The sequence below is a fragment of the Saccopteryx bilineata genome, chromosome X (genome assembly GCF_036850765.1).
Source record: "Saccopteryx bilineata isolate mSacBil1 chromosome X, mSacBil1_pri_phased_curated, whole genome shotgun sequence".
Lineage (NCBI taxonomy): Eukaryota > Metazoa > Chordata > Mammalia > Chiroptera > Emballonuridae > Saccopteryx > Saccopteryx bilineata.
This window is the reverse complement of record NC_089502.1, coordinates 133,998,682-134,013,963: the sequence shown is the minus strand read 5'-3', so window position 1 is coordinate 134,013,963 and position 15,282 is coordinate 133,998,682. Positions and strand designations below refer to the sequence as shown.

At 47.3% G+C, this 15,282-nt stretch overlaps 1 protein-coding gene across 2 annotated transcripts in view; it reads right to left on the bottom strand.

Moving 5' to 3' along the window:
- RAI2 (retinoic acid induced 2) overlaps positions 1-14,885 on the bottom strand; it is a 72,130-nt gene extending 57,245 nt beyond the window's left edge. The window contains exon 1 of one of the 2 annotated variants that reach the window (XM_066249034.1): positions 14,699-14,885. The gene's annotated coding sequence lies outside the window, so the exon portion shown is untranslated. Of the gene's footprint in view, positions 1-14,100; positions 14,465-14,698 lie in introns of those variants that run through there. The other variant, XM_066249035.1, reaches the window with a different exon arrangement.
- Positions 14,886-15,282: the final 397 nt, after the last annotated feature.

Genomic DNA, 15,282 nt, shown 5'->3' with positions numbered 1-15,282 from the left:
GGGCTCAGATGATTAGGGAACAGTGCCAAGATTTTCTGCTCTCTCACCTAGTTCTGGGCTGGCCTAACCCTGGCTACAAGGGAAGATGCGGCCCGGTATCCACTTTCTCCCCCATCCTGAGTTCTTTGGGCCATTAAAGGGCCTAAACAACAGAAATCAGGGTATTTTCCTAATTTATTCAGTCAACCAAGCATTACCAAGTGCTACAGGATCCGTCTTTTAAATACTTCTAGAATCCAACCACTCACCTCCCCGTCCACAACTGGCCACTATGCTGCTTCAGTTCAAGTTCATTGCTCTGTCTGGATTACTACAAAACCTGTTTTGGCCTTCCTTCTCTCCTGCCCCAGCTCATTCTCCACTACGGGGGGAAAAAAATAAACACATAAAGTAGATAATGTGACTGGCCTCAGGATAAAGTCCAAGTTCTTTATCAAGTTTAAATAGCTGTTTCTAAACAGTACTGTGGGTTTAAGTGAGAGCACGTATATGAAATTCCTGGCCAGGTGTTTCAGCACCATCATGAATTTGGAGTGCTTCACCTGGTCCACAGAAGTGGCAAAAAGGGTGGGGCATTTGGCACTGACAACTAAAGAGAGAGCAAGTGACAGACTTGAAGAAAGGGAAGAAGTAAGTATCCCACACAGATGGGGTATAAAGTGCTTCGTGCCCAAACATCTGAGCTGGAGGTCAAAGTGGGTCCTATTGATTAGGGGCAGGTGGGTCCTCCCCTGATGAGTGCTGGTGACAGAGATGAGACGGACAGTGTTGGGCCCCACTGGTGTGCTCGGTTTTGTTGAGCTCCATCGTGGGTGGATGGCACAGAGCTAAGTGGAAAGATGGAAATACTCAAGGCACAAGAATGTGACATTTCACCACTGATTAATGGGGACAAAACCCATGTAAAAACAGAATGAGGCCCTGAGTTCTTGCCTTTGAAGACTTGTTTTTTTGGAAACAGAGAAACAGGAAAATCTGTGTGTTTGTAATTTTTTTATTAAATACATTATATTATCAGCATCTAAGTGCTATACAGTACAATGCCAGGAGCCAAAGAGGGCTAGATCGTTACAGATGGTGATCAAAATGAACTTTAGGAAGTGCAGCCTGGCTCAGGAGAATGAAGGCTGGTTTAAGACCAAGCCACCAAAAAAAAAAAAAAAAAAAAAGACACGAGTCCCACTCTCAAAAAACAAAACAAAGAGAGAGAAACAGACAGAGAGAGGGGGAAAAAAGACATACATTCTGTGGGAGAAAACTCCAGTTTGTGCATAGTTGATGAAAAAATGATTCCACATTACTCTTTTATTTTACAAATATTCGTAAGAAAAACAACCTAATAGCTGCTTTCATGAGCAACTTCAGCTACTTTTTTACACCTGCATTTTTTTAAAACAAAAAACAACATTCTTAGCACTGGTGAAAGCTAGATCAAATGTCAAATGTCAAGGTGGCCAACATCACAGTCCCCTTTCCAGAGACCTCCTCAGGGCCCCTGGCCAATCAGGCCCCTTCTCCTCCAGTCCTGCCTCAGGGCAAGGCATCTGGCTTGTGCTCTCCAAATGCACGAAGACTTGAATGAAGGTGAAGACCAAGGGGATGGGGACCTTGCTTCCTTATCATTCTGCTTCATTTGCTTCACTCCCCCCTCCCCAGTTGACTTTTCTCCCACCCTTTCATTGCAGAGAAGAGCAGATTGGACAGTGCCAACTGCTACAGGGTCAGTCTCCTAAATACTTCTAGAATCCAACAAACAGGCCTCTTTGTTCAGGCTTGCCCTACATCACCAGGGTGGTCAGTTGATTCCTAGAGATGGTCCCTCTTTTTTTACCCTTCCCAGGTCCCCTCTCAAGACATCCCAAATTAAAATGAATGGATTCCAGATCAACTGCCACGAGAGTGACCAAACCTAACGATGGCCCAAATTAAAGTGGAACTGTCCAGGTCCCCAGGAGAGCAGCAGGAAAGAAGCTTCTCCCAAATGAAGTGAGCCAGTGATCATTGTTCTCTGTGTACCAGGAGGTAACAGATGAACCTCAGGCCATACTACTAAAGATGCAGGAATTAGTCCTTAAGCCCAGGTAGATTAATGGTTAACCAAAGGTCCTAGCACCAGAAGCATCAGCAGCACCTGGGAACTTATTAGAAAAGCCAGTTCCTGGGCTCTACTCCTGGCCCTGGTGGTGGGTCCCAGGAGTCTGTAGTTTAATAAGCCCTCCAGGTGATACTAATGTATACTAAGAACTGGAGAACCACCCATCTATAGGCCTCTGAGAACAAGAGGAGCTGTGTTGGGCTGGAGTGGGCGAGGAAGAGAGATGCCAAGCTGGTGGGCATTATAGGAGAGCTGCATATGAAGCCAGGTGCAGAGGGGCAGAATGGCACAGGGAAACAAACATGTTCTAAGCTGCACTGTCCAACATGGTAGCTACCAAGCACATGTGGCTATTGACATTTAAAATTTAAAATAGAAATATTGTATGATCTCACATGTGAAATTTTTAAAAAGCCAAACTCATAGTGACAGAGAGTAGAATAGAGGTTATGAATCTAGGATGTGGGGAATTTTTTTAAAAAAAAAAAGAAGGAAAGAGATAAAGTATAAGGGAATGGGTGGAAGAGGTCATGGTTATTGTTCAATGGGCACAGAGATTCAGTTTGCAAGATGAAAAGACTTCAGAGAGAGATGGTTGTAATGGTTGCACAAGATGAATGTACTTAATGCCACTGATCTGCACACTTAAAATGATTCAGAAAAAAATTTTAGTACAATTAATTAAAAATAAAATTTTAAAGTCAGGGTTCAGTCACACTAGTCACATTGCTAGTGCTCAATAGGGATTTATTGCTAGTGGCTATTATATTGAACAGCATATGACATTTCTATCATTGCAGAACCAAGCTGTACTTCTATTCTACCTGGTATGAGCTGTGTGACCTTTTATAAGTTACTAACCCTCTCTGAGCCCCTAATTCATCCTTTATAAACTGGATTTCATAATACTCACCTATCTCAGATGATTGTTATGGAGCTGGAAATAAAATAACAAATGTAAATTACTGGGTGCAACAGTCCAGCCTATGGCAGGAGTTTGATAAATGATGGGTAATATTACTGCTATTATGATTTTATGAGCAGTCACTGGAGACATTTTCTAATGAAATGGACAGTCTGCATTGGCTAGGGTGGACTCCTTCCACTACATCTAAATTGCAAATTTCAGAGCTTATGTGGGTGGCTTTATTTTCAACAGGACAAGCCAGCAGTACCATCCCAAAGCAATACCCATTTGTTGACAGGCCAAAAAGGTGGCATCCTAATCAAAAAGCAGTACGTAAGAGAGTTGTATTTAGGCTACAATTCTTAAAGCCATGGAGCTTCATTTTGGGGGTGTGTGTCTTTTTTTAAACACCATTAATGTCATAATCCCTGGGATGGTCCATTATATTAGATTAAATGCTTCAGTGTTCATCTAGTACAGGGGTAGTCAACCTTTTTATATCTACCGCCCCCTTTTGTATCTCTATTAGTAGTAAAATTTTGTAACCGCCCACTGGTTCCACAGACATGGTGATTTATAAAGTAGGGAAGTAACTTTACTGTATAAAATTTATAAAGCAGAGTTACAGCAAGTTAAAGCATATAATAATTACTTACCAAGTACTTTGTGTCGGATTTTCGCTAAGTTTGGCAGAATAAATCTTTATAAAACAACTTACTATAGTTAAATCTATCTTTTTATTTATACTTTGGTTGCTCCGCTACCGCCCACCATGAAAGCTGGAACCCCCACTAGTGGGCAGTACGGACCAGGTTGACTACCACCACTGATCTAGTAGAATGTGCAGGAGATCTTACAACATTCTTGCAAACCTTCCCCCAACGTAAGAAAACAAAATTCATCCCAGAGTAACTGCACAACCCAGAAACATCCTCTCTACTATAGGCCAGTCATGAGGGGAAGAATGGGAAGAGGGCTTCATGTGTGGTGCTTTACTAACTCAGTGGTCCCCAACCTTTTTTGGGCCATGGACCGGTTTAATGTCAGAAAATATTTTCACGGACCGGCCTTTAGGGTGGGACGGATAAATGTATCACGTGACCAAGACAAGCGTTAAGAGTGAGTCTTAGATGGATGTAACAGAGGGAATCTGGTCAATTTTTTAAAAATAAAACATCGTTCAGACTTAAATATAAATAAAATGGAAATAATGTAAGTTATTTATTCTTTCTCTGCGGACTGGCACCAAATGGCCCACAGACCAGTACCGGTTCATGGCCCGGGGGTTGGGGACCACTGCTCTAACTAATTAGGGAATAGGGATCACTGTATGTTCTTGAGCTAGGGTGACTGCTTTAGCAAGAGAAATAGCAGCTGGAGGAATGAGGACAGGAGTCAGGTGGAACAGTGAGAAGACTGGGGCCACATCCAGGTAAGCCATGTTGAGGCTTATGCTCACAGTGGCAGTGAGCAGAGCTAAGGACAGCAGAAGGGGGTGGAGCCTATGTGAACTGTCAGCAGAGTTGACATTGGGAGCCAGGGATAAAGGTTCCAGGCTCCCAGCACTGAGGCTGCATACTCCGACATTATGTCCAAGAGGCCCGTTTTCCTCTTCAAAGTCCTCTGTTGAAGCAACTCCATTCTGCACATGGGCTTTGGACTAAGCCAGTTCTGTGGGTGATGGGTCAGAAAGTCGGGTAAGAGAGTTGGAGCAAGCCCTCTTACGTGGGTTTTTCTGGCTTAGGAATCCTAACAAAGGTTCCCCCTCCTGATCTACTCAGGTCTCCTGGGTGAGACCCAGACTTTCTAATGTTCTAGATGAGTAACATTTTTTTTAAAAAAAATAGAGGCTCCAATAAGAGTTAGACAACTTCTGACTTTGTTTAAAAAAAAAAGTTAATTTTAAATGCCATGCACTATCTTAATCATTTATAAAAGAGACGAACACTAAAAAAATTAAGAAAGGCCATTTTAGAATAAAGGGCAGTTCTATAAAGTCGAAAAGGTTTAGCTTAAAAAAGGAAACTCATTACATTTTCACTTTTCTTCCATTTTACTGTGAATGGGTAGAAGTTGTCTCATGTAGGCATTTGTCTGCAAGCTTGGTCTGTGGGGATCGCTGGTCTATGTGACATTCCAAAATGGTTCACTCTGTGGTTTAGGCTGTCAGAATCAACCCTGATGACCCCCAATCCAACTGCCCAGATCCTAAGAGCAAAAACAAAGCTGAGGTTTCTGGTGTGGGTGTGTCCAACATGAGAAGGCAGGGGAAAATCAGTCTTTACTAGCATCCTTAAAATGCAAGTGCTAAACCACAAAGGATCCTAGAACAAACGGTCTCATATTAATATATTCATACTCAATAATTTCATATTTAGTCCAGCAGGTTAGCGATTGTTTTTTCATTAAAGGGAATTGAAGCCAGAGCTAGTAGCTCAATCTGAAATGTATCTGGACATTGTTTAGATGTTGGAAAGGAAACTTAACGTTCTAGAGTTTTAGGAAAAAGGAGAACAATATTTTGTAATGTAAATGTAAATTAATAGAAAATGTGGCTGTTTATGGTTTTCAAAGCTCTGATGTACATGGTTGAAGAGCACCCCTATTTTGAGCTTTCTTTAATATTTTTCTTATTTCTAAAATGTGAAAGGAAATTTATCAGCACAGGCTCAATCCATTCCCATCCATTGATTTGTTAGCCAATCAATGGCCACTGTGGTCTGAAAAAAATAACACCCATTTCTATGAACCTTTCCATGTGAGGCCAAGTTCAGCTAAGCTTAATAAAGAGAAAAACAGCAAGGACCATCTGGAAATCACTTCCGGAGTCGCAAAAGATAGTGGCAGCCTTTGCCCAACCTGCTATAAATAAGTGTCTCAGGGAAAAAAAAAACAACAAACAAAAAAAACACCCAATTTTCAAATCTGTTTCTACTTAATACAGCTGCAATGGAGCTTATTTAGCTTTTCCCTATAGCAGGAAGACTGCTTGCCTTTTTATGACAAGGGTCTAAATGTTTTTCACAGCCATTTCCATTGCCATTATTTTGCGGAACAACATACCACACGTACCTGTTTGTTTCTGCAGCACACAGCAGTGGCCCCAGTGGCCTCTGCACCACAGAACTGGCCACCAAAGCCCAGATTTATGATCCTGTTTCCTCTCCCAGTGTTGCAAACATCACCCAAATCCTGGTCTGCAAGGGGCTGGCAACTTAGAATGACCAAGTATCACATGCAGCAAATCAATTATTTATCTGCCTGGACCCAGCACACCATGGATGTCTGCCAGCTCATTGCCTCTTCCTTCCCGATGACAAGAAAAGGTCAAATTACTCTTTGAGCAAGGCTAGTACTCGCCAATGAAGGCTTCGCAAACCCCTACACACTCACTTTTCCATCTTTCCTCACTGGCCAAGCGTGCAAAGGAATTCCTCTACACATGACACTCCCAACCCCTTCAGACACTCGGGGGGAAAGGCCCGCCAACCTTGGATGGCTGTAAAATTAAGTGGCCCCCACTGATGTCCGCACTAAGTATCTGTCCATACCCACAAGCACCCCTAAACACCCACCCGACTTTGAAGACTGGCAGGGCACGGCTGACCCCAGGGCACTGTCCTATGTAATGAGAGATCCGCCTCTATGTTCTCCCTTTCCCCAAGTGCCCATCGCATTTCCATGCATGAGCAGAACAGGGTTCACTCCATGACACCTTCCCTGTGAATGCATGCCCCTCCTCCGGAGCCTTTCAGGAGACCAGCAGAAAGATGATTGCTGAGGGCACTTCCCAACAGCAGCATTTCAGCTGTTGCTGCTGACTGCAGGCATTATCAGGGTTGAGGTGCCTGAGGGAGCCCTGCTGACATTTTCTTTCCGAAGGAGGATTGCTACAGACAACGAAGGTGTGTAAGAGGGACAAAAATCAGAAGGGGTGGGTGCAGACCACCTGAATTTGAATTTCCAGTCATTTTGAAAACTCATTCCTTTAGCTACCATTGACCTTCTCTCTGAACAGTACTGAAATAAGTGGTGGATAGAGGTTTCCACATTCTGAAATGAGTCTGTTCCCGTGTTATGAGCAGAGCTCTCCCAAGTACACTAAGGAGCTAAATTAATTGACTCAGGCTTAAGATGCTACAGGAAAAATGACAGTGAAGTGGGAACAGGGGTGGAGGAAGATGCCTGGCGGCTCTGAGGGCATGACTGGAATCAGGTGTATATGAAAAAGAAATTAGGGAAGAACAAACCTGTTCTCTTTATGAAAAACCAGAGAAGCCATTAGTTATTACAAGTGCCCCCCAATTACCTTTGACTTATTCAATGCCTGTCTTTAAAAAAACCCAAAAACCTCTGTGTTCTTACAATTTTAGAGACCTTTCCACCAACCTTAGAATTAAATTAGGCATGTGACCCACTTCTAAATGTTAATTAATAACCCCCATGAAGTGTATAACTCAGAAGGGAAAATTGTGTCTTTTATTATATCAAATTGAATTTTCCAAAAACCACAACTTACTTATTAAATCTTGGTCTAGGCCAGTGGTTCTCAACCAGGGGCAATTTTGTCCCAGAAAGGACATTTGGCAAGGTCTGAAGACATTCCTTGTTGTCAACTAGGATAGGGGGTGATGCTACAGGCACCCAATGGGCACAGACCAGGGATGCTGCTAAACATACTACAACGAATGCACAGGACAACCGCCATCACAATAAAGAAAGAGCTGGCCTAAAATGTCAACAGGGCCAAGGCGGAAAAAATGTGCTCTAGATCAGTGTTTTTCAAAGGCTGGTCCACGGACTGCTGCCTATCCACCAGAATTCTGTGCTGGTCTGCAAGAGTTAACTACCCTGATGCAGTCTCAGGTTGAAAATCACTGTTCAATGTAAAGCCAAGTATGCTTGGCCTTTAATATATTTTTATCATTGGCAGTTCTCAAAGGCAGACAATCCCATTGTCTCTGAAATGTAAGGTTAAATTACATATATGTCAACCACGGACATGTTTACTCCTTTAAGAATAGAGGAAATAGGTTTCAATATTGAATCCAGGAATATTAAAGAAATACTGTGAGCATGGTGGGGGTAGGTAGAGTGCATTTAAAAAGCATATTTCATCAGTCTAAATGGATGGAAATTAATATCTCATAAAATAAAATGATTATCTGGTTATGTTCCATACAAAACCAAAATCAATACATTGTTTCTTACTTAACCTGCAATTAGAGCTTAAAAAAAAACAACTAAAACAAGGAATTGCCATTCTTTGCCATTCCTTGCTAGCTGGGTGCACATTTCTGAGCACAAGGCATTAAAACAGAAACAAGCAGACAAAAACCTTTTTTTAAAGCAGATTTTTCCAGAGCATACAAAGCTTTCTGAACCATTCCATTTTATTTACTATAGATTCAATCAGTCTTTAGTGAACAAAACATGCAGCCCATTCTCTTGGTTATGCCTGCCTGGCTTTCCAAATGCCCTCAAAACTGGGATGATGAATCACACACCTTGCCCCCACTGTGCCAAGTAATAGCAAGCAAAGAATCCCAAACAGCTAAGATAGGACTTTCTGCCTGGTGTGTGTGTGTGGTGCATGTGCGTGTGTGTAAGGGGGCATCTGTGTGCGGGGGAAGTCCTTCAGCCAGTTGTTTTCAGATGATCTTAAGAGCAGGTGTTGAGCGTCTCTAAAATTTCTTTAGTTCTAGCACATTCTGTGTGGCTCTGCAGTGTCCACTGCATAGAGATGGGCTTTGGGCAGGAAAAAAATGTATGTTCCTAGAGTCAGCCTAGAGCTTCCAAGCTTAAACCATGAAGGAAAGAATGGCTAACAGTTATACCATTTCGACCCTTCCAGGCCACCGTTCCTTCTTCTGAATTATATGGTCAAAGTGGCCATACACACAAAGGCAAAAATAACAACAACAAAACGCCCAACACACCCATTCTTGGCTGCCAGCGAGCCTGATTCTGCTGCTGAAAAAGAACAGTTGCTACAGTGCAGCTGGAGGAGCTTTTCCAGAGGACTGGTAATACCCTGGCTGTTAATGAATTATTTTTTCGCCAGAACATCAGATTCTTCCTGTGCTCCAGTAAACACTCTGCTTCTGCCATGGGAAACAAAACCAGCTCCTTCCCAGGAGCTCAAGGAGGTCAGCCAAGGGTCCCCTGTGGAGGCAGCCCCCTTAGAAGCCAGAGCCACAGGCCCAAGTTCATTGTTCCAGCTCTTTGTCTCTACTTGGGCCATGCCCAGTGCTCAGCCAAGGCCCCATGAAGATCACAGTGCCACTGTCAACCTCCCTGAACTGTTCCTTGGTCAAATTTCCTCATCTTCGGCACTACCGTGTGTGAAATTGGGCTTCCTTGAATGTATTCTGTCTCTCACAGAAACTGTATTTACTTTCTTGCTCTTCTTTTCATCAAGCTGTCATGAGATAACTATGTCTATCCCCTGTTCCCCTTTCTCTCCTCCAAGATTGGCCCAGCCCCAAATAATCCAGTCTATTAAAGTGTCTACTTGGGACACAATTCTCCAAACACAAATCTCTGGAAAGGATATTACTAGATCAGGTGCCAAGGAAATCAGTTGCTCAGGCAGGACAACTCGTTCATGTACATGGACACTGGCCTGGGGGAAGACAAGAGGCCACTTTGTCCCAACCAGCCCTGACCCCCACCCTGCCTTGCTTTCCTATCTCCATTAAGTTGCAGGAGCCCATGTTCCTAACTGAACTTGACTGAGCAAACATGTTTATGGATAGGCTTGATGGGGACTCCCCAGAATGGCACCTTAGCTACCGAAACTGTAAGTCGCCTGAGGACAGATTCTTGTGACTATAGCATCAGCCCTATGTCACCCATCTATCAAGTCTCCCAAGACATCTGGAGATGCTGTAAGGCTAGTCACAGATTAGTGGTTAGTTTGCTCTGGAGCAATGCTATGTAGTAGAAATATAAATGCAATTTTAAAGTTTCTAGCAGGCATATTAAAAAGATTAAAAGAAACGGGTGATTTAAATTTAATACTATGGCTAATTTAAACAATATATTCAAAGTATTTGCATTTCACCATGTAATCGATATAAAATTATTAATGAGCTATTCTGCATCGCTTTTTTGTACTAAATCATAGAAATCCCATTCATATATTATCCTTATAGCTCATCCTACTTTGGACTAGCCACCTTTCAACTACTTAATTGCCACATGTGACTAGTGGCTACTGTATAGGACAGTGAAGACATAAAACATTTCCATTATCATAGAAAGTTTAATTAGATAATGCTGTGCTGAAAGAGCAAACCAGCTGTGGGAAGAAGAGTGACAGGTGAGAGCAGGGTGGACTATAGAGTTACTGGAGCTAAGAATTACAGCAGAGATAGGAACTGCGAGGATTGCAATATTATAGGAGCCCCAGCCCTACCTCAAAGTGGAGATTAAAATGGGCTTTTAAGAAAGTCCCAGGGCCCATGCTTGCATAGTGAGTACAGTTACTACTCAAGGCATCAGCTGGTTGAGCCGCCTCCATCTTAGCTCTTCTGGTGTGTTTAAGGCAGAGGATGGGGCAGAAGATCACCAAAGTCAAGTACGTTCTTTCAATAACAATTCTGGGTTTGCAATCTAATTTGGTGAGCAGATACAGAAACATGATCAAATTACATGTGCCTGTGTCTGAGTGTGCATGTGTGTTCGTCTGCGTGTGTTCTTGGCTAGAGAGAAAAGGGTCATGTGAGAAAGACAGAAGTACTAACATGGCCACCAAAATCACCTCTTCATCAGTGACCATCAGAACACAATACAGCAGTAGAATCGAGGGGCTCATCGAAAATTGTGAGCCTTGAAGGAAATGCCTTGAGTCCAGAAAGAATGAGATGATGGCGTGAGAGAGAGAGAAATGATAACCAGAGGTATTCTCCAAAGACAAGAGCTGCCAACTCTACAGCAAGGATGTCACCCTGATCCCTAAATAAGGCTTAATTCAGAATCCCACACAGGCTTTTGTGTAGGGCAGACTGCAATTAGCCACCTCTCCCTCCTTTTGAGAGCTTCATTCTCTGAGGTCTCCCTGGGATTCTGATAAAGGGAGCATCAGAGTAAAAAACACCTCATATACGGATTTAAATCCTTGCCTTTCCAATGGCTCCAGAATTTCTAGGGGCTTAAGGTTGCCATCTGGTTGGAAGTGGGCTAAGAGATTAGCTTTGAAAATGTATTTGCATAACAAGACCCCATCTCATTTTTATTTAGAGTTTATTTATCTGAGACAGTTAAAAGTCAGAAACACCTACCCACTCTTTTGGTCCTACTAGGAGCCTTGGGCTAATTACAAACCTGTCTGAGCTTTAGTTTGCTCATCCACAAAGTCAGAATGCTATTATTGCCTGTCTCATGTGGACTTGTCAGCTTAGAACTACTCTGGGCTAGAACTGGAGCATGACCCCAGTAACTCCAAGTCCCCAACCAAACATTCACACCAAGCTTTCTCCCTGCTGAGTCTCCCTTGACAATGACCTTCAGCTAGCTCCCTCCTCAACACCATTCACCCCACCGGCTCCACCATTTAGTCACTCAACTCGCACTTATTAAACGACAATTGGGTGTTGGTTAATACAAGATGAAAAGGCTCAGTCTTTCCACCTGCAATACTTAGGGACAATTTGGGGTCTATTTACTTGGCATATAAGCCTGGGTGACTGGGTTGCATCACTGGTAGGCTCCTCTCGCCCTTAGGTACCATATTTTGTGAATGGGTAGGGGCTGAGAACTCTGGCCTCTGGGAGAAATAAGAAAGAGACTTGGGGGAGGGTTTAGAAGGACATGTTGCCCCTTTAAATTATAACCACTAAAGCCTGGAGTCAGACATGCAAAATTTCTCTGAACCTCAGATTCCTTCTCTGAAATAACGCCTCATGGGTTCCCACATGTGCAGTGTCTGTCAGACAGGGCAACAGCGAATGTCAATTCCTCTTCCAATTTACTTCCCTCCACTACCCTCCTCCCCCACGCCTAAGGCTAAGGAGGGGGCGAGGGACAGAAACTTGGTATTTTCTGACTGTGTGTGAACATGTCCACATTCAGAATACTTCCATCCTGGGTCCGAACGACTGGGGGAGGCCAGTCCTATCCAGTTTGGGGACCCTTGTAATTAGTGCTGTATCTGTCACCAGGGGACCGGGTGCTAGGACACTCCCAGCAACACCTGGTCCCACGCCTCCCCTCCTTTTCTGTTCCTCTTGCCTTTCAGAGGCTCTGTTTTCTGGCTCTAAGACTTTATTTTACAGTTTTTACCCAACTGCCCACCAACCAATTTCTCACACTGGCAATTGGCATCACCTGGAAAGCTGTTTTCGCTTTAATCCTGCGATCAGCAGGTGGAGCCTCGCTGCTGGAGGTCTGGGGCTTCTTTGCATTAGAAAGGACACCCCCACCCCGGCCGGCCCAGGTCTGGCTGATTGCTGCTGCTACCCAAGCAACCAGTACCCTAATTTTCGGTCTGACTTGGCTCATGGTGCCCCCCAGCTGCCTTGCAGATGTGTGTAGTGGGCACCTGTTAGGACGGACCACAAGTGCCCACTCGCAGGACATTGTGTGTAGGGGGGGGGGGCGGGCGGGTTCCTGAAGGGCAGAGAAATTGGGATGCCACCGGCTCCTGAAGCTGTGCCTCCCAGCCCACCCCACCTGCTGCAGGTGGCACAGCTGCCCCTGCTCCCCTTTGAGAAGAAAAGCTAAGGACAAACCTGGGTGGGGGCATAACGCTGCTCTAGTGATGGCTCCCACCCCCGGCCTCCCACTGTCTCTCTCCCACAATGCCACCCTCTACTGTAACAAAGGCACATCACTAGGCATTTCCAAAGTTATCAGAAGTCTCTTGTTCAATGAACAAATGATTCTGATGGCTCAAAAGGAGGCAGAGACGCATGCAGAGATGGTGGGAAAGACTCCCTGGGAGAAGCACAGCAAACCCTGCCCTATGCACGCAAGGCGAAGAATTGTTTTCTCCCTGCTGGCTGCCTTTCTCTGTTCTACAGAGAAGCTTCCAAGAAACAGCTAAATAAAGGGATCACACCCGACGACGAGAGAGAACGCTAAACCAACAAAAACAAAGACCCAAATGAAACAGAGCAAGCCAAGGGAATCCGCGGTTATCAAAACTTTGTTGGCCGTATCTATTTATCATCGCTGCACGCCCGGGCTCTGCGGAATATCATTCTGTTGATGTCACTTATCCTCAGCAAAATATTTACAATCCTTAAAAACGCCAGATGGGGGGGCGGCGTGCACACGGCCACCAGTCTCCCCTCGTGCCCGCCGCCGAGTTCTGGCCAGCCAGCGGGGTGGGGGCACGCCGAGCCCGGCTCCCGCGGGCACAGGGAGCAGCGTGGACAGTTCCCGCAACGCGCCGCCGGCGCTGCGCCCTGCCCTGCCCTGCCCACCTCGCCCCCACCTGACTCGGAAAGAAGCAGCCACATCCCGTCATGGTGTCAGAGCCTCCGTCGCTCCTCCCTGCCTCTCTCATTGATTAAGTTCTCAAACCATTGTTAAAGCCGGGTCGCTTTTCCCTGGAAAACTGGGCTGAATTCATTAAGCTTCCCTGTGCCACAAAAGGAATATTCATAAAAGTTTGGCAGGCAGAAAAGGAGGCTGACTGCGTGCCACGGGGTGGGCGACAATTCGCTCCCGTCAAGCCACCTTCTTCCTCCGTGCCCCGTCTCTCTCTCCATCCATCCGTCGTGCCCCAAACCTACTCCAGGGACTTCTGATAGGGAAACACAAAGCAGCAGCTGTTTGGCAACATCTCTACCCCTCGCCGGCAACTGTGGTGGGATGCCATTTCCCCACCCAGGCGGAGCTTATCCGGAACAATAGTCGGGCTTCAACCGGCAAACAAGCAAACACACAGAGCACAACCCCAACCCCGAAAAAGCCAGCGCGGCCAGAGGCAGTAACTCCCTCCGCAGCAAAAGGCGCCGCGGAAACGCACGCGAAAATGCAGCCAGAACGCTGCTCCGTGCCTAACATGGCAGAAAGCCCGAGCCAGTGCGGCCACCCCGAGTCGGGGCACTGGGGGCAAGAGGGCTCCCGGGCGCCGGCACACACTCACCCGACTCTGGGTGGATGCGGGGCTGGCCAAGCGTCACAAAGACGAGCCCAGCGCGATCTGGCAAAACCCAACTTTCCACCCGGCTCGCCAGGGCCGCCAGATACGTCAACAGAATCCATCTTTCGAAGGGCCTGGAAGGCGCCGGCTTTTCCGGGCCGGGGCAGAGCGGCAGAGCCAGAAGCGGCCCGGTGCGGTGCCCCGGCGCGGAGTCCGCCGCGCGCCGCCCTTTGCGCCCGGTGCCAGCGCTAGGAGTAGCCCGGAACCCCCGAAACCCACTTCGGGGGCCCGCGCCCCGCTGGCCGGCGCCGCCTCCCGGGTCGTCCCCGGCCCCGCCGGCAAGTGCGCGGCGCCAGGAGCGGGAGCGGGGCCCGGAGCCGCCGCACCGGGGGCGGCCTCCGCCTGCGTCCCCGCCCCCGGCCGGCCCTTCCCGCTGGCCCCAGCTTCAGGGCGCCGTCCTGCCCCCGGGAGCAGGCCCCTCCCCGGGCGCCCGGGCCCGCCAGCGCTCCGAGTCCGGCGCGCCCCGAAGTCCCCTGGAAGGTCCGCAAGGGGAGGGCGCGGGGGGGGGGGGCGGCCCGCACGAGGGCGCCGCGGCCGCTACCTCGCAATCGCAGCCGCCGCCTCCAGGAAGCCGCGGGGTGCTCGCGGGTACGGGAAGTCTCTGGTCTGGCCTCGCCGCCGGCCTCCTGAAGGGGGTGCGCAGCGGTGGGAGCCGCCGTCGCCGCTGTCACCCAGCTGCTGTCGCCGCCACCGCTGCCGGTTGTGCGGGAGCGTGTGTGCGCCTCTGTCCGGGCGAGTGTGTGACTGCGTGCGGCGCCTGGGTTTTACTATATACACCGAGGGGTGGGAGGAGGCGGGGAAGGGGAGGGTTTGGGGGAGGTGGCGGAGGAGGGGGAGCAGGAGGGGGGCGAAAGGGTACCCGAGGAAGGAGCGGCGGTGGCAGCGAGGGACAGGTGATCTCGCCCACGGGGAGGGCGTGGCTGGGGGGCGGCACGGGGTTGGCCGCGGAAAGGGGCACTCGGGCGAGGGGTGGGGGTAGGGGGGTGAGACGCCGGGGAGGGCCCACGGAGCAGAGGTTCTGCCGCTTCCCGGCAGGCTAGGGACCATTCCAGACCCCAGGATGGAGAGGACAGAGAACACAGTCCAGGAGGGAGGAAGTGGCTGGCTGATGGAGGTGGGAAAAGC